The 18,918-nt window shown below is 40.3% G+C and overlaps 1 protein-coding gene across 3 annotated transcripts in view; it reads left to right on the forward strand.

Annotated features, from left to right (window-relative positions):
- Positions 1 to 281: 281 nt before the first annotated feature.
- Ckap5 (cytoskeleton associated protein 5) overlaps positions 282 to 18,918 on the forward strand; it is a 105,780-nt gene continuing 87,143 nt past the window's right edge. Inside the window, exon 1 of one of the 3 annotated variants that reach the window (XM_059260917.1) lies at positions 282 to 394. The gene's annotated coding sequence lies outside the window, so the exon portion shown is untranslated. Of the gene's footprint in view, positions 395 to 521; positions 631 to 14,617; positions 14,709 to 18,918 lie in introns of those variants that run through there. The other 2 variants (XM_059260918.1, XM_059260920.1) reach the window with 2 other exon arrangements.

Here is an 18,918-nt window from a genome sequence, read left to right on the forward strand (position 1 = left end):
CTCAGCATCATCAATATTGGCGAATGCAAGCTCTCAAAGAAGAAAAAAAAAAAAGGCAGACATGTGGGCCGTAGTTTAAACGTCTGTAGTTAGATAAAGGCAACACGATGATGGCTGGGAACGCATAGATTTCCACACACCTAGCGCTCCTCGTTCTGAAGCTGCCGGTAGCCATTGGCTGCCGTCCTGCCGTACAGCCCACGGGAACGCAGCTGCGCGCTGCCCCTTTAAGGCCGCAGGCGGCGCGTGCCCACCGTCCTTTCAAACGGACCAATGAAAGGGCGAGAGGCGGTCTCCCGCGGACCAATAAACAACGAGGACACTGCGGGGTGTGCGGCGTCCCAAGCGGTTTTAAACGGCTTAGAGCAGGCCCCTCGGTTCTGACCCGGCGGAGGTGAGTGGGCGGTGGGCCTCACCTCTCAGCCCGGACCCCGGAGGACCCGGCGTCGCGCGCGCTCGGGGACCCACGTCCGCGGGCGGGGCCCCCGGCGGACGCGCGCGGCCGGCCGCGGTCTCGCGAACCCCGGCAGGTCTGAGGCGGCGAAGCGGGGCGGAGGCCGGGGAGCCCGCGGCTGGCAGGGCGGGGGGCGTGGGCGCTCGCCTGCGTTGGAGACCCCGGCTGGGAGGCAGGTGAGCCGAGCGCGCGGCGGGGCGCTCCTGGCGGCGCCTGAGGTTGGCGGGCGGCGCCGGGCCGCGCCTGGAGGCTTGTGGTGTCCGAGACTGGGGCGGGGGCCCTGCGAGCAAGGCCCTCCGGGGAGTGCGCCTCGCGGAATTGTCAAATGAATGAACGAGAGCCCGGGAGGGCTGTGGTGGGTGTGAAGGGCCTAGTCGCCTCCGAGCCGGACCAGAGCGTGGTGCCCGGGCCCGTCTCCGTACCTGCGTCCCCTACCTGCGATGATTTTTTTTTTTCCCTTAACGATTCTGACCATTCACCGCCCCGCCCTTGGTTTTCTCCCTCAAAGTGTCAGCAGAGTTCAGGTATTTGGCAGCTGGGAAGGTTTCGGGGACCAGCACAATAGGCAGCAGTGTGGGTTAGCCAGGCCTTGCCACTTGAACGCTAGGTGAATGCGATTCTCACTTTTTAGCGCTTAGCAAATCGTTGTTGTTGTTGCGGGAGCTGCCCGAAGTCTCGGTAATTGCCAGGCAAGATTGAATGCATCCCATTTTGTTTCTTGCGTAGGAAATGATGAGAGAGATGTTCCCAGAGTGGCTGCTGTGTGTTAGAGAATGTATTCGTGTTGGTGAATCTTCACAATGAGTTTCTGATTCAGCATCAATAGAGGTTTTGCAGAACTTGCCCCAAATTTATGCACGACTCTAATTCTCCTAGGAACCAAGGCATTAAATCTTGGCCCAGATAGGATGCTTGTCTTACATTATGCATAATTATAGAACTGAAAACTCATTTTTAGAAAGGTGAAATCCTTTTTTTCTCCATTTTTCATCACCCTGAAAAGTCCTTCTGTGACCTAAAGAACAAGAATATAAGTCAGTCATTTGAGACTTCTAAAGGGACTGGACAAACTGTAAGGTTTAGTATGAAGAAAATCAAATCAATTTAGTTGCCAACATCAATTAAATCAAGATAGTAAACTTGTAATGAAAAAATTATACACACCGTTTTTAATTTTTTTTTTTTTTTTTTTAACATGGGGCTGGAGAGAGGGCTCAGTACTTAGGGACACTGCTCTTCCAGAGGACCTGGGTCTAGTCCCAGCACCCACATGATGGCTCCCAGCCATCTGTAAACTCCAGTTCCAGGGAGGCCGACGCCCTCTTCTGGTGTCCATGGGCACTGCATACATGTGGTACACAGACATGTACACAGGTAAAACACCTATACACATAAATTTTTTAAAGATCTTTTACATTTATTTTGTGTGTGGGAGGCTGGGTGTGTCCATAACCAGATGTCAGACAACTTTCTGGAGTTTGTTCTCTCCTTCCATCATGTAGGTTCTGGGGATCAAACGTCAGTTGTTCAGCTTAGCAGAAAACACCCTTTAAGCTGCCTCCCTGATCCCAAAATTTTACACAAGTAGTTTTTAATACTGTTCACTTAAGGAGGTGTCAAGCAAAGGTATTCCATAGCAATATGCCATATAATTTTCTCTATTATTTTTAAAGTTTGGATCATCAACATTGAATTATGAAGAGTAGTGTGTGGTAATTCAGTTTTAGTGATGAATAGATGAATACCTCAGTATTATGAACACTTGAATTTGGAGAAAGCAATTAAAAATAATTAACTTCTGGGCTGGGGAGATGGCTCAGTGGTTAAGAGCACTGAGTGCTCTTCCAGGGGATCCAGGTTCAATTCCCAGCATGCACAATGGCAGCTCACAACTGTCTGTAGCTCCAGGATCCAACACCTAATACAGAAATACATGCAGGCAAAAGACCAATGCACACAAAATAAAATAAATTATATATATATATATAAAATATATATGGACAGTGTTAAAATCTTTTTTAAAAAGATTAATTTGGGCTGGAGAGATGGCTTAGCGGTTAAGAGCACTGACTGCTCTCCTAGAGGTCCTAAGTTCAATTCCCAGCAACCACATGGTGGCTCACAACCACCTATAACGAGATCTGGTGCCCTCTTCTGGTCTGCAGGGACACATGCAGGCAGAATACTGTATACATAATAAATAAATTAATTAAAAAAAAGATTAATTTATGTTTATGGGTGTTCTGTCTATATGTGTGTATGTGCCTGCCCCACAGACTTCAGAGGAAGGTATTGGATCCCCTGGAACTGGAGTTACAGATGCTTATAAGTAGACATGTGGGTGCTGGGAACCAAACTTGGGTCCTCTGCAAGAGCAACAAGTGCACTTAACTCTGAGCTCTTTCTCCAGCTCCTAGTGGTAAAAATCTTGACTATGAAGATTTGCTGGGCATGGTGGTTCATGCCTTAACTCCAGTATGTGGAAGGCTAAAGCAGGATTGCTATGAGCATGAGAGCAGCCTGGGCTACGTAGTGAACTTCAGGCCAAACTGGGTTACAGAGTGAGACTGTCTCAAAAAACAGCAGCAAAGTCCCAAGAAGAACAAATGAAAACTTTATATTCTAGTAAAGCCAGGTTGTCTTGTTCTCTACTGAGATTGATGTCTGCTGGATATTAAACATTATTCTAGATTCAAAGAACACATTTGTGAGCCAGGAAAAAAAGCACTCAAGGGAGTTTAACAGATTTATCTTCCAGACAATTCACTATAGCAAATTATAGTTTCTATAATCCCTCTAGCTCAGCCCTGGGCCTTGAACAAAGTAAATTCTAAGTACATTTACTAGCAGTAGCTAATATTTAATGGATGATTTCTGTGTGTCATGTTTTATCTTTTTTAACTGTCAGAATTTTACCCCTGAGGGAACTGTGAAAAATTATGCAACTTGCTTAGGGTCATATGACTTACAGAACCTAAATTTGAATCCAACTTAGTAGCTAGGGTCTATGTTCTTATGGTCCTTCTATATAAAGTAATGACTTTTTAAAAAAATTCAGGGCTGGAGAGATGGCTCACAAGGTTAAAAGCATTGACTGTTCTTCCAGAGGTCCTGAGTTCAATTCCCAGCAACCACATGGTGGCTGAAAACCATCTGTAATGAGATCTGGTTCCCTCATTGGGCCTGCAGGGATACATGCAGGTAGAACACTGTATACATAGTAAATAAATAAATCTTTAAGTAAGTAAGTAAATAAATAAATAAGTAAATAAATTCGAGAGCAGATTTAAAATAGAGCCCTCTGTCCTCTTTGGTTTATCTACCGGAGATATGAAATATGGATGACAGGAATGGTAATATTTTAGGGAGTCAGTTGAAAATACAGTGTTTACCTTATGGGCAGCTGTGAGTAGTAGGACAAGGATGAGGTAAAAATGGCAGTTGTGTATTGTTTTAAGATAGCATCTTGCTATGTATCCTTGGGTGGCCTGAAACCCACTAAGTAGATTAGGATGACCTTGAATTTGTGGTAAACCTCCTGCCTTTGCCACCTCCATGGTGGTATTTACAGACCTGCATCACCACAGCAGCTTTAAAATTGAGATATTGAGATGTTAATCTGATTGTGATTGTTTCTTGGTGGTCAGTGTTGAAGAGGTTTGCAGTTTTAGATGATTGTCATTCTTACATCTTGAGCTCAAAGATGTTACTTAGGTTCTTTTTTTTTTAATTTTTAGATTTATTTATTTTATTTGTGTGTGTTGCCTGCATGTATGTATGTGTACCACCTGCATGTCTGGTGCCCACAGAAATCAGAAGATGGTGTTGGGCCCCCTGGAACTGAACTTTCAGGTGATTGTGAGCCACCATGTAGATGCTGGGAATAGAACTCGGGTCCTATGCAAGAGCATTTAAGTGAGCCATCTCTCAACCCTAGTTAGGTTATTCTTATCAGTGCACTTGTCCTGCCTACCTAATAAACTCTCCTTTTGGCCTTCACTTTTCCTGTTCTCTGCCTAGAACCTCCCACCCCACTCTGTCTTTATTATCTCAAGCCTGTGTTAACAGGCTTAATCCACATCTCAACTCATATGCCAACTCCTTAAAGAAGCATTTTTCTAAGTTCTCAATTAGAATAGCTGTCTTGGTGCTTTTCACCTTATTTTCCTCATTTTCGTTTATTGTTATTTGATATGTTGGTTTTTGTTTGTGCCAGAATTCCTCACAGAAATGAAGTATATTAGTATCTCATACAGTGCCTGGAACAAAGTAGGTCAGTTAGGCATGGTGGAGTACACCTGCCAGTGCTTAGGTGGTAGAGGCAGGAGGAGAAGGAGCTCAAGTTTGGCTGTTTAGCAAGTTTGAAGACAGTCTGGGCTAGATGCCCCTTGTCTAAGAATAACAAGGGCAGAGTGGTTAGACGGCTCAGTGGGTTAAGGTGCTTGCCACCAAGACTTAGGACCTTTGTTCTATATCCTCAGGACTCCTATGGTAGGAAAACCAACTTTCACATCTGATCTCCACATGCATGCTGTACTGGTGCACTTGTATATATACACATACACTAAATAAATGGTTTTTGGTGTGTTGTTCTGTGTGCGTTCTGTAGTTTTGGATGTGAACAGTATCTCAACAGATTAGCTCAGAAGTCTTCTACTAAGAAAACTAGAAAATTGTAGATTTATGTTTGTGTGACTTGTGTAGACGTGCCTAGGCCCTCATAATAAAGGCCTTTAGCACTGTGAGACAGAAGGACTGGTATGATCCCGGACTGCTGTCTGCATGGGGCCTGTGTTCTCTTGTGCTGTTAGACACTTGTTTTACAAGTTAAAAAACAACAACAACAAAAATAGTAAAGTATAGTTTTACTCATCATTTCACGATTTGTTCCTTTCTCATACTGTGGCAGCCATTTTACTGTCTTTGTGCTTTTCCTCTTCCAGAATGTCATGTATAATTAGAATCATTATACCTTATGTACTGTTCAGACTGATTTCTTTAACTTCGTTATAGGATTTAGGCTCATATAGATTTTTTGTTTATTATTCCAGACTCTTGTAATCTAGGCTGGCACTGAACTTACTGTGTAGATAAAACTCCTGATGCTCCTGCCTCTACCTCTGAAGTGCTAAGATTATAGGTGTTCAACATCACACTGGCACTTAGGAGCTTATATATCTTTTCAAAGCTTGATAGCTAATTTATTTTCATTTATGAATGAACCACATTTACTCACCTTTGGAAGAATATCGTAGTCACTTCTGGTTTTTAGCAATTATGAACAAAGCTGTTAATAAACATTTTCAGGACTATGTATGGACCTAGTTTTTACTTCGTTTGGGTAAGACTGTGTTTAGGTTTTGTAAGAAACTGTCAAACTGTCTTTAAAAGTGGCTGTACTGCTTTGCAGTCACATCAACAATGAATAGGGTTTCCTATTGCTCCACATTCTTGACTGTACTTAGTTTTAACAGTTTCTTTCGTTTATTTATTTATTAGCCATTCTAGTAGTAATGTAGTGCTCCTATCTTTAAAAATGTTGTTTTGCCAGGCTGTGGTGGCACCAGCCAGCACTCGGGAGGCAGAGGTAGGTGGATCTATGTGAGGCCAGCCTGGTCTACAGAGTGAGTTCCAGGAGAGCCAGGACTGTTATACAGAGAAACAATGTCTTGAAAAACCAAAAAAAAAAAGTTTTGTTTTTCATGATATTGATGTTTTGAGAGTGATAATTATATTAAAAGGAAACTTTTAAAAATTAATTTTTTATTTTAGATTTAAGCAAAAATTTATTGCAAAACTGATGCATAGAATTAAGTTCCTCTTATCTACATTCTTGTTAACATCTTACATGGTACAATTGTCAAGGTAAGAAACCAACAATATATTTTATTATTTATTTTTGTTTTTGTTTTTTGAGACAGGGTCTTCACATAGTTCTGGCTATCATGGAACTTACTATGTAGACAGACTTACAGATCTGCTTGTCTCTGCCTTCCTAATGCTAAGTTTAAAGGCATGTGTCACCATGCCCTGCTATTTTTATTTTATTTCATGGGTATAGGTTTCTTTATGTCAGCACTTCTCAACCTATGGGTCATAACCCCTTTGGGGGTTGAATGACCCTTTCACAGGGGTCACATGTCAGATATCCTGCATATCAGATTACATTATGATTCATAACAGTAGAAAAATTACAGAGTAGCAATGAAATAATTTTATGGTTGGGGCCACCACAACGAGGAATTTTAAAGGGTTGAAGCATTAGGAAGGTTGAGAACCACTGGTCTTTGTGTTTAGGAGTACATACCACAATGTGTGAGTGGAAGTCAGAGGACAATCTTCAGAGTTGGTTCTCTTTCTACCAGGATGATAACTGGGATTGAATTTGGGTCATCAGGTGTGGTGTCAGATGCCTTCACCTACTGAGCCATCTCTGAATTTCAGCTGGGTGGTGGTGGTGGTGGTGGTGGTGCTGCTGCTGCTGCTGCTGCTGCTGCTGCTGCTGCTGCACACCTTTAATCCCAGCACTTCAGAGGCAGAGGCCAGGTGACTGAATCTCTTGAGTTCCAGCCTGGTTTACAGAGTGAGTTCCAGGGATACACAATGAAACCCTGTCTTGAAAAACAAAAAACAAACAAACAAAAAAACCCCACTGAATTTCATTTGGATTTCAACAGATGTTCTATTCATACCCTAGTTGTGTTTCAGGATCCAGTCCAGGGCAACACATTACATCTAGTGGTCTTCTGTCCTTGCCTCCTCTGCTCTTGGGCAGTTTCTCAGTCTTCCCTTGTCTTCAGGACCTTGATTTTAAGGAAACTGCTGTGGGATGGTCTGTATGTCAAGTGTGTTGCTGATTGGTTGGTAAATAAATCACTGATTGGCCAGTGGCTAGGCAGGAAGTATAGGCGGGACTAACAGAGAGGAGAATTGAGAGAACAGGAAGCTGGATGAGAGAGACACTGCCAGCTGCCATGATGACAAACAGCATAAGAAGATGTCGGTAAGCCATGAGCCATATGGCAAGGTATAGATTAATGGAAATGGATTAATTTAAGATATAAGAACAGTTAACAAGAAGCCTGCCACGGCCATACAGTTTATAACTAATATAAGTCTCTGTATTTACTTGATTGGGTCTGAATGGCTATGGGACTGGCGGATGAGAAAGATTTGCCCTGACCGTGGGCCAGGCAGGAAAACTCCAGCTATAGGAAACTTTTTAAAAGATCATTTGACAATGTCTTTTATTTTTTATAAATTTATTTATTATGTGTACAGTGTTCTGCCTGCATGTTTGCCTGCATGCCAGAAGAGGGCACCAGATCTTATTATTATAGATGGTTGTGAGCTGCCATATGGTTGCTGGGAATTGAACTCAGGACCTCTGGAAGAGCAGCCAGTGCTCTTAACCTCCGAGACATCTCTACAGCCCCAAGGAAACGTTTTAAAAGTGACTTTGTAGAATGCTACTTCCTCTGTGTTTGATGTTTTTCTTATGGTTAGATTAGGGTTATGTGTATTTTTTTTTTTTTTTTGAAAGAATACCATCATATCAGGGGTATGTGATATCCACGTGTTGTTACCAGTCAACTAACTGTGGATTCTTTTGTCTCTACTTGAATATACAGCATGGGTGAGTAAGGAGAAACTCTTAAAGCTCTGACAGTTTTCTTATCTCTAGGTGTTTGACAGCAGCAGAAGACAGCAGTAGACAAGAGTACAGTAGGTAGTATGGACTGGCCTTAATTATTAGGACCCTTACTATGAAGTTTACCAAGGCTTTAATAGCAAAAAAATCTGGTAGAAACTGTTTGAAATGTTCCTAGTTAGCGTTGAATCTTCAGGGGTTAGAGAAACAGCTGTTGATTATCATGTTTCTTCAAAATGTGTTCATGCCTCCCAGAGTGCTAGGATTAAAGGTGTATGTTACCACCAGCAGCCTGGATTAATTTTTCTTATTTTTATTAAGTGGAGGCACATGAATGAAGATGCTCAAAGAAGCCAGAAAAGTTAGCTCCCCCTAGGGTTGGAGTTCCAGCAAGTTTTTTGGATTGTTGCTTTTCTATAAAGCTAAAATAAAGCAAACCACCATTCCTTCATGATAATTTAATCAAGGATAGAAAGTGGACTGTGATTTTTGCCAGTGCTACAGTTTTGGTTTTTTGTTTGTTTTTACTGAGAAACTTGACATTGAAAACACCTTGTTTATTGTATGTAAATAACTGTTGTCAAGTACCATTTCATAGTATTTTAGAGGTCAATACAAACATGTACATAGTTTTATACATGAGAATACTAAAGTCTCAAAGATTAGTTGACTTCTCTGAAGTGTGATAGTTAATGATAGGGAAGTAGTTGTGGAATATTCTCAATATCTCTTTCTCCCTCCCTCCCTCTCTTCCTCCCTTGCTTCCTCCCTCTCCTCCCTCCCATTATGCCTTTCAGGTTAAAAAAAGTTTACTTTACACTTGTGCTTAAACACTGCAGACTATGTTTTTATATTATAAGATCCTTTTAGTTGGAAGCAAAGTCTCTCTCCTATTAAATCTCCACGGTGTCTTATATATTAAAAATAATTATGCTATCATTTTAAAAAGAAACAAGCGCCTGTTTCCTATCCTCAGCTAAAGAACTAAATCATTACCAATAGACAGGCAAATCTCCTTTCTTGTATTCTTGATTATATTCCCTGCCCTTCTTTGTAATTTTTATTTACGTATATGAGTGCCTGTGTGTATGTATATGTACCACATGCATTCAATCTTTGAAGAGGCCAGAAGATTCTAGGAACTGGAGTTATAGGCAGTTGCTAGCCACCATCTAGGTGCTAGGAATCAAACCTGGGCCCTCTGGAAGAGCATCCAGTGCTCTAAAAAAAAAAAAAAAAAAAAAAAAAAAAAAAGATGTTGGGTTTTTTGTTGTTGTTGTTTGTTTTTTAAATGGGTATAGTTGCATGGCTTTAATTCCAGCACTTGAGAGGCAGAGGCAGGCAGATCTTTGTGAGTTTGAGGCTAACATGGTCTACCTGGTGAGTCTCAGGATAGCCAGGGCTATATAGAGACCCTGTTTGAAAACAAACAAAATTATTATTTATTTGTATGGGTGATTTGCCTGAATGTGTGTGTCTGCACCATGTGAGTATATGCTGCCCATGGAGGACAGAATAGAGTGTCAGATCCCCTGGAACTGGAGCTACAGAAAGTGATGAGCTGCAATGTGGATGCTGGGAACTGGACCTGGGTCCTGTGCAAGAGCAAGTGCTTTTAACTGCTGAGCCATTTTTCCAGTCCCTTCCTTGCCTCTTCCATGCTGAGCTTCCAGCATAGCCTCTCCTTAGTTTTTTTTATTTAACTACAGATGATTGTGCCTCTAGATACATTGTTTGGGCTTGTATTGCTGTACAATATATTAAGTAATTAATGTTCCCCACCGTGGACTGTTAGATTCATCTGTGTAGCTATTAATAGCTATTTTCTGGCTGTAGAGTATCTCTTCAGTGAGTATGCAATGGCTTTTTAAAAATTGTCTCTTGTTAATATATATAAATTATACACTCTTAAAGTATATAATTACTGTACCATGGAACTTATTTTGTAGCTTCTAACATTCACAAAACATGTTAACTGTCACTATCTAATTCCAAAATGTTTCTGTCACTCCATCAGAAGAAAATTCTGTACCTTTTATCAGTCGCTTCCCATTCCCCCTCATTCCCTAGCAACCACTTTATAATACTTCATAACAGTGGAATCATACAACACATGTCCTTTTGTATCTGACATCTTTCTCCTTGAATAATGTTTGAGATTCATACATGTTGTAGCATGTATCATTACTCTATTCCTTTTGGTTTTGTTTTTTGAGAAAGGATTTCTCTGTATCCCTGACTGTCCTGGAACTAGCTCTGTAGACCAGGCTGGCCTCAAACTTACAGAGATCTGCCTGCTTCTGTCTCCTGAGTGCGGGATTAAAGGTGTGCACCACCACTCTACTCCTTTTTATGACTGTACGATACTCCATTATATAGCTATACCACATTTGTTTGCCTTATTTATAAGTTGATGAGTATTTGTCAATTTTGAGTCTGTTATAAGTCCTGCTGTCAGCATTTATATGTCATTTTGTGTTCTCTTTTCAATTCTATTGGAAATGGTTGTTAATATTTAATGTTTTTCATATATATGTGTGTATGTGTGTGTATACAGTTTACATGATTACCAAGATATACAAAAGTTCTAGACCTGTCTATTTTTTTTAAGGTTTTTAATACATTTATTAGTGTGTGTGCAGGTCAGAGTACAACTTGTAGGAACCAGATCTTTCCTTTCCTTCTACCTTGTGGGTACTGTAAATTGAACTTGGTCAGTGAGGCTTGGCAGCAAGCACTTTTACTCACTGAGCTGTCTCGCTGGCCTCCAGACTCTTTTTCTTAAAGCTTTTAGTATTTGTTTGTTTGTAACATGGGGCATATTATTTATGTTCCTTAAATTTTATTAATAGTTTCTTTTTGTCTTCTAGAAAATTACACTTTTGAAAATAAAGATGTTTAATGTGACTTGCTATATGAAGACATTATTTTAAAATTGTATTTAATCCATAGAAAAGCCCATCTGAATATTGAAAAACCAGTTTGGCAGCTGGAGAGTTGGTCCTGAGATTAAGAGCACTTTTTGCTCCTTGAGGACCTGAGTTCACGTTGTGTGGCAAGACTTTTCCTGGGGAGATTCATACACATGCCTATTCACCCTACATAATGAGACCATGACAGACCAAAGTATGGATAATACCAAAGTTCAGCTTGGTGAATCAGTGAGTTTTATTGGGGTTACTTACAGGAATATGGGGGAGGGGTCACTTACAGGAGCAGAAATGACTGAAGAACAGCTGCATCATCAAAGCCCACTCCAGCACAGATGACAACTCTACAAGACTGGGAACCTTGGGTACAGGATTGGAGAGTATCCTTTCCCCACTGACACTTGGTTTAAACCTCTTCAAGGCAGCCTGGCTGGTCTTAAAGTCTTCTTTGCAGCTTGTCTTGTGTGAAAGTGACTCTCAACAAACTTTTCTCATGTGGTCTTGGGGAGAGAGGGACCTAGTCAATCTGGTCAGTTTTATGGACTTCCCTGAAGCTATTTTGAGTTGTTTACCTTTTGTGTTAAGGAAGTTCCCTGGGAAATGGAGTGTTTCTGTCTTGAGGAAATTGCTACTTCCAGTCATCTACATCAAGTGGCTCATGGTTGCCTGTATGTAACTCCAGCTTCAGGGGATCTGGCATCCTCTAATGGCCTCCCTGGGCACCTGCATGCGTGTTCACATACCCAGCACAGACACACACAAATACTTAGACATAATTCAAAATAATAATTCGCTGGGCAGTGTTGGAGCATGCCTTTTAATCCCAACACTTGAGAGGCAGAGCCAGGCGGATCTCTGTGAGTTCAAGGCCAGCCTGGTCTACAGAGCAAGATCCAGGACAGGCACCAAAACTACACAGAGAAACCCTGTCTCAAAAAACCTAAAAATAAAAATAATAATTCTTTTTAAAGCAAAGAAAACTCTGACTAATGTATTTAAGGGTACATTTTTGGGTTCTAACAGTACTTTTGTTGATCCATATAGATCATTGGTATAGAAAAAAAATAACTTGATTTGACTACTCACAGATGCAATTTGAAAGAGTAGTTTTCATTGGTATTTACTTTTGAAACTGCTATAAAATGACATCTATGGCTAGGTGGTGGTGGCCCTTTCCTTTATTCCCAGCACTTGGGAAGCAGAGGCAAGTGAATCTCTGAGTTAGAAACCCTGTCTCAAAAACAAAACAAAACAAAAACAAAAGACAAAAAAAAAAAAAAAAAAAAAAACAACAACTGTGATTCATACTAAATGATGAATGATGACTGGTTGATTTTTTTTTTTTTTTTTTTTTTTTTTTAAAGAACATGTTACAAATCGTTAACAATTGCATAGAGAATTGGCTCCATTTCTTAGGTATAGAACCCAGGAAGTCAGACATGATGAGCAAGGGTCTGCCATTGAGCCACAACCTCAGCCCTTTATCTCAGTTGTATTATACTAACTTAAAGAAACTAGACTCAAAAGACAACACACGGGGTTGAGAATTTAGCTCAGTGGTAGAGCGCTTGCCTAGCAAGCACAAGGCCCTGGGTTTAGTCCTCAGCTCCGGAAAAAAAAAATAAAAATAAAAAGACAACATACTATATGATGTTGTTTATATAACACTGTTGGAAAAGCCAAAGTATAGGAACTGATTGGTGGTTGCCTAGGAGTGAGGAAAGGCATTAACTATAAAGGTTACAAGGGAAGTTTTTGGACTGTTGGTGTTCTTGTTTGTGGAAATGGATATGTAGTTCTCTGTGTTTTTCAGAACTGTATGCTATATGGAATAAATTTTACTGTATATGAATTATATTTCATTAAGCCTGACTTTAAATAAAAGATCTTATCTCAGGGAGTAGTCTCTCCTGGCATTTCTGTACAAGTCACAAATGTGGTGTATACAAGCTCACACAGATATACACATATACACATAAGTAGTAAAAATAAATCTTTTTAAGAATCTGGTGAGGAAGACTAATCTACAAACCCTTAGACCAATGTTAACTTCATGGGTATATAATGAAAGAGGGTCTTGATTACTTAATTCAGGAATGTCAGTAAATGTACTGTAGAAACATCTTGACTCTTCAGTCAGTTTCTCTTCAATTCTCTAAGACCTTCAGATTAAGGATATCCTGAGTCTACGCTCAGTCTTCATGCTTGTCCTCTGAACCTAAATTCCTACTTGAACCCCTGTTCACATTCGAGATGTTAATTTATAAATAGATATTGATTCTCATACTAATTTGATGGCTTTAGTAGGGTGTGTTTTTTCATTTAAATTATATTGTGGAACTGAGCCTGGTGTGCAGTTCTGTAATCCAGCTATTGGGAGACTGAACCAGGAGAATCACAAGTTCAAGACCTGCCTAGACTATACAAAGAATTCATAGGACACCTGAGCGAGTTAGTGAAACATTGTTTCAAAATATAAAGTAAGTTTTTAAGAAGGCAAAGGACAGAGCTCTAAGGAGTGGTCTTACCTAACATGTACAAGACCCTTTGTTCAAGCCCTAGTGCTGCAAAATTAAAATAATTCAATGGAGGAATGTCTTTTTCTCATTCAGTGTGAAGAAAATTGATATGCAAGAATAATCTTAGAAGATCTCAAAGACTATGCTTTTACTCCCTGAGGTTTTTTATTTTAATTGTGTGCATTGAGGGTGGGGTGCATGTGCCATGGTATTGTGTGGAAGTAGGAGGACTTTGTAGAGTTCTCTCCTTCCATCTCTATGTAGATTCTAGAGATTGAACTCAGTTTGCTATGCTTGTTCAGTAGATACACTTACCTGCTGAGCCATCACTCCGGCTTAGTCCCTGAGATACAATGCAGTTTCCCTACAAATTTATCAAGAGCTTCCTCTTAAATTAAATGACTGTATATCCCAATTGTATTTGTATGCAATATTCCTTTGTTTACATAGACTTGTAAATTCTTGGTGAATTTTTGGAAAGCTATCTTTTATTCACAAAAGGGGGAAAGTTGTTTTACACTTTTGCCTCCTATTAACCTTCCTACCTAACTGATATCATTACTTGGGAGCCTTCCCTTTGCTGTTAAGGAAGTCTGTGAAAGGGCAAGAGGAAGCATTGGAAAGCTTTTGGAATTTCTTTCTGTGTCTTTGTGCTGCAGTTTGAAGAGAGGTTAATGAAAAAAGCAGCTTCCATGATGACATCTGGATATTTACTCTAATAGTTTGACTGTTGTCTGCAATAATTTTTTTTAACACTCTTCAAAGACTTAGAATTGTGATATTGGAAACTAGTCATCTCCTTCATTTCTGTGACATTACCTGTATTACTACCAAACCAGAGATCCACTTCCAAGTTGTTACGTCATTTATATCCTGCTTTGGAAAACCTTTGAGCTGGAGGCAGTATCCTGGGAATGCCGACCTCTGGGTCATGATCGCTGCGGCCCCTTTAAGCGATCTGTGGGCGTGCAGAGGGGCATTGAGGGTGGGGCGGGCACTCTGACAGCAGTGCTTCTGTCCCCGCCCCCCGGAGGAGGCGGTTCCCAGCAGCTGACTTGCCAATGCGGCTGCCTCCCGCCTGCTATGCCTGCTACCGGGTATTCCTGCTGATCATGCACGGACATTAGGGCCCGACCTCTCCCTGCTAGGGTAGCGTAAGTGTCAGACTACCGAAAGGGGTCAAGCATCCCGTCCTGGTCCAGAAGCCCTGGTGGACAGTTCAGGGGTCTTAACAGGCCTTTCAGAGTCTAAGTCCGGGAAGGAGCGAAAACAATGCCTGCTGCAGTGTGTTAAAGCCAGGGCATCAGCTGTACCTCGGTGGTGCCAGCAGCCTTAGAGTGTTTGGATGTGTTGTGTTTAAGTCCTGTCCATGACCTGGCTTTCCCCGGCCTAGTTCCTGCTTGGGATGAAGACAGGATTGATTTTTACCAGAGTTGAACCTGGTGGGGCAGAATGGGTGGAGCCGAGTCTAGTGCTCTGGGGCCTTGGGTTCTTAGCTTGGGATTTAGAGACCTGGCTAGCCTCCTGCATGAGTAAGCTTTAGGTTTTCAGTCACCTTGGTAGTGTTGAGCAGTAATTGTCAAAGTTGACCTAATTCTCAGCGGCTTTAGCTTTCCATCTCCCCAGAGGCCTGTGTTGGTATCCAGTACCCCTTTTGGAAACATTGACAGTGATCATCTATTAGGGAGAATCCAGCTAACCCTCTTTCCTGCTGATAGGATAGCACAATGTAAATGATACAGTTCTTTACCTCAGTTTCTGAGGGAATATGTGGGAGGTCATGATCCCAGAACAAAGAAAGCAACCATGGCTGAAGTTAGGTGAGAAAACTTGCTAGAGAAGCAGTTCAAATTTCTACCTCCGATAATGCAGAGTACACAAGTATGATGATTCACGCTTGTTCTTGTTATTGGAGACATCTGAAGGCAGTGAAGGTGTGTGTGTTTGTTAGAAGGAAAGTGTTAACATTTTTGTTACTTCCACATAGATGAGATTCTTTTGGGCCTTGGACAAGTAATAATAATCTCAAATATTCTGTGACAGTTACATAATTTTTTACTCTTTTTTAGTCCATATGCCCTTCCTAAATGTGGTTTGAGTAAAGCTCTCTAAATATTCTCTAAAATATTATTTTGTTTCATAATTACTGCCTTTTAAAAAAAGAGTATCATTGTATGTCAGTGATCATTTAAAAGGTTTAATTTTTTTAATTTTTAGAGCATTTATGTATTTAGGGTTGTGAACATGTGCATGTCACAGTCTGTATGTGGATACCAGAGGACAGCTTGCAGGAGTTGGCTCTTTCCTTACATCATGTGGATCCCAGAGATTGAACTCAGGTCATCATGCTGACAACAAGTACTTTTGCACAGTGAGCCACCTTGCTGATCTGGTTTATTATTCATTTATTCATGTATTTATTTATGAGATTGGTGATATTGGTATGATACCCAGGCTGGCTCCCAAACCTTTGGAATCAAGGTATCCTCTTGCTTTAACCTCTAAATAGCTGGAACTATAGGCATAAAGGTTAGGGGTTGTGTTTTGAGTGGGCAGACTCTTCCCTCAAGCTTCTCAGACTCTTACTGTGATTCTGCAGTAGCATTTTCTTAGTCGGAGTGAGAGTCCAGGAATGGTAATCAAATTCAGAGCTCTTGTATTGTGATAGTGAAGAGCTTTGTAGGTCAAGAGCTTGGACATTTGCCATAGAAGAGTTGAACTGCCAACAATTCTTTCCAAGTAAAATGCAAAACCACACTATTTACTAGCTCTCTGGTTATTATAGACTGTCAGAACATAGGAATTTAAAATAAAAAGATACCACATTTGAGCATTTGAGTATTTGGGGAAGAGTAATAGATGTACTGTAAAGTAGGAGACAAGTTCTAATTCCAGCTCTAACATTATTTATCACATAATCTCTCTGTGCCTTATTTTTGGTATTTGAAGAATAAGAATACTAGATTGCTGGGGTCTATGTTTTATGACGAGATTTTATGCTCAGACATGCAAGTATGTCATGTAAAATCCCATCATAAAACATGTATATATAATAGAAAATTTGTTATTTAAACACTACGCTGAAAATGGGACAGTTTGAAATTTATTCTAAGTTCTACCTTTATGTATAAAAATGGGACAGTTTGAAAAATTATTCTAAGTTCTGCCTTTATGTATAAACATGTAGAAACTTAAACATTTCTTAACCTCTAAAAATAAGCAATTATGTGTAAACTTTTACTAGTAACAGTACAGACTATGTCATATTTGAAGTCTTTGGAGACATTAGATATATCAGTATTATGAGTAATTCTTTGGTAGAACAAAATTCTTTTCATTGACCTCTTTGTCTTTGCCTCAGTTATAGGTAGTGGTAAAATCTCCTAGGAACATTGAGCCACCTGAAATTCCTGAATATTTTTATAGGGACTAGACTGTAGGAGTCACCGCAAGTATCATGTATCTTTTTTTTTTTTTTTAAGGTTTATTTATTATGTATATAGTGTCCTGCTTGCAGGCCAGAAGAGGGCACCAGATCCCATTATAGATGGCTGTGAGCCATCATGTGGTTGCTCGGAATTGAACTCAGGACCTCTGGAAGAGCAGTCAGTGTTCTTAACCTCTGAGCCATCCCTCCAGCCCAAGTATCATGTATCTTTCAGAAGAGTTTTGTTAGCATTTAAAACAAAACATCAGACTGTTAATAAACATCTTTGTGGTTTTTGTATATAAAACCCAGAGCCCTCTGTTCACCCCTGGTGTTACATTTTTAGCCACTTGAATGTGCTCCCCACATATCCCCCCTCGAAGGACATTTCTCTAGTCTAAAACCAGACTCATACTTCTAGCTTCTCTTCCATTCCTCCAAAGACAAATAACTCAAAACTCTCATATTTTTCTCTCAAGGGTACCATTTTCCACCTTTGCTCTTAGTCTGGAGCCTCCCCCTTCACATTAGACTTTCCGCTTAGCTCTCACTTTAGCTGCAACAACTTGCTGATTCTTTCTCTTTAATATACTCCTTTCAGTATCCCTGCCCACTCTTTCTATTCCTATTGATAAGACCTTCATTTCTGGCTCCTGGAGGAGGAGTATTGTAATCATTTCCTATCAAAACTCTGCTTTCATCATGTATGGAGATACAGCCTGTAATCCCTCCACTTAGGAGGTATAGAGAGAGACAAGAGAGTTGGGAATTGAAAACCAGACTGAGATACATGTCTCAAACAAAAAATGAACCACCCTCTAAATGAAACCTACTTTCTCTACTTTCTAAATTGTTCTATTAAGTGTCTTTTTTGTCTGTTTTGTTTTGTTTTTTGAGACAGGGTATCTCTGTGTAGTTTTGGTGCCTGTCCTGGATCTTACTCTGTAAACCAGGCTGGCCTCGAACTCACGGAGATCCGCCAGGCTCTGCCTCCCGAGTGCCACTGTTGCCTGTCTTAAGTGTCTTTTAAGTGATTTTTATTATTAATCATTACCTCCATGCTCTGACCTTAACCTCTCTGATTTTAAACTTAGGAGTGTCTGTAAATATGATTAATACCTTCCTGTCTCCAAAGCTTTGCCTTTAATGTTTCCTAAATGTAAAATTATTTCTTTTCTACCTGTTCCTCCCCTTTCTTGAGACAGAATCTTACAACGTAGCCCATGCTGGCCTCAAACTCACAATCCTCTTTTTGCCTCAGTTTCCCAAATGTTGAAATCACAGGTATTTACCACCATTCCCTGTTAATACACATTTTAAAAAATTTTATCTACCTTTCAGATGCCATGAGGTTGTCACTCACAGTCTCTCCCACTCTGAACTTCTGTAAGCCATATTTGCCCCTTGTTTATGACACATTCCACATATGGTGTATTTTATTTTATATTATAGCTATTTGTTTATGTATCTTACTTATGCTATTCTAAACTTCTTAAGGATATCGTGGTTTATCTTCTCAGGGCTTTGTTAGTAAACTTGGTTAGTTTTTGTGTAGCTATCACCACAATTTAAAAACATTTCCATTACTTCCAAAAGAGGCCAAGGGATTTAACTCAGTGGTAGAGTGCTTGCCTAATATGTTCAACCAACCCTCCTCCCTCCCCTGTACCAACCAAGAAAAGCAAAAAATACCTTGAGAATTTCTATTCTCCCCAAAAGAAACTCTTACACCCTTTCCCCCTAATACTTTCAAATATTTAAGTCCTAAGCATTTGCTAATCTTACTTTTTTTTAAAACCTGTTTTGGACATTTTATAAAAATGGAATCATACCATATAGAATCCTGTGATTTAGCATAATGTTGTCAAGGGTCATTCATGCTATAAACTTTATCTGTATTTTGTTTCTTTGTATTCCTAATATTTCACTGTATTAGG

The sequence above is a fragment of the Peromyscus eremicus genome, chromosome 4, assembly GCF_949786415.1.
Source record: "Peromyscus eremicus chromosome 4, PerEre_H2_v1, whole genome shotgun sequence".
In the NCBI taxonomy this organism is placed as follows: domain Eukaryota; kingdom Metazoa; phylum Chordata; class Mammalia; order Rodentia; family Cricetidae; genus Peromyscus; species Peromyscus eremicus.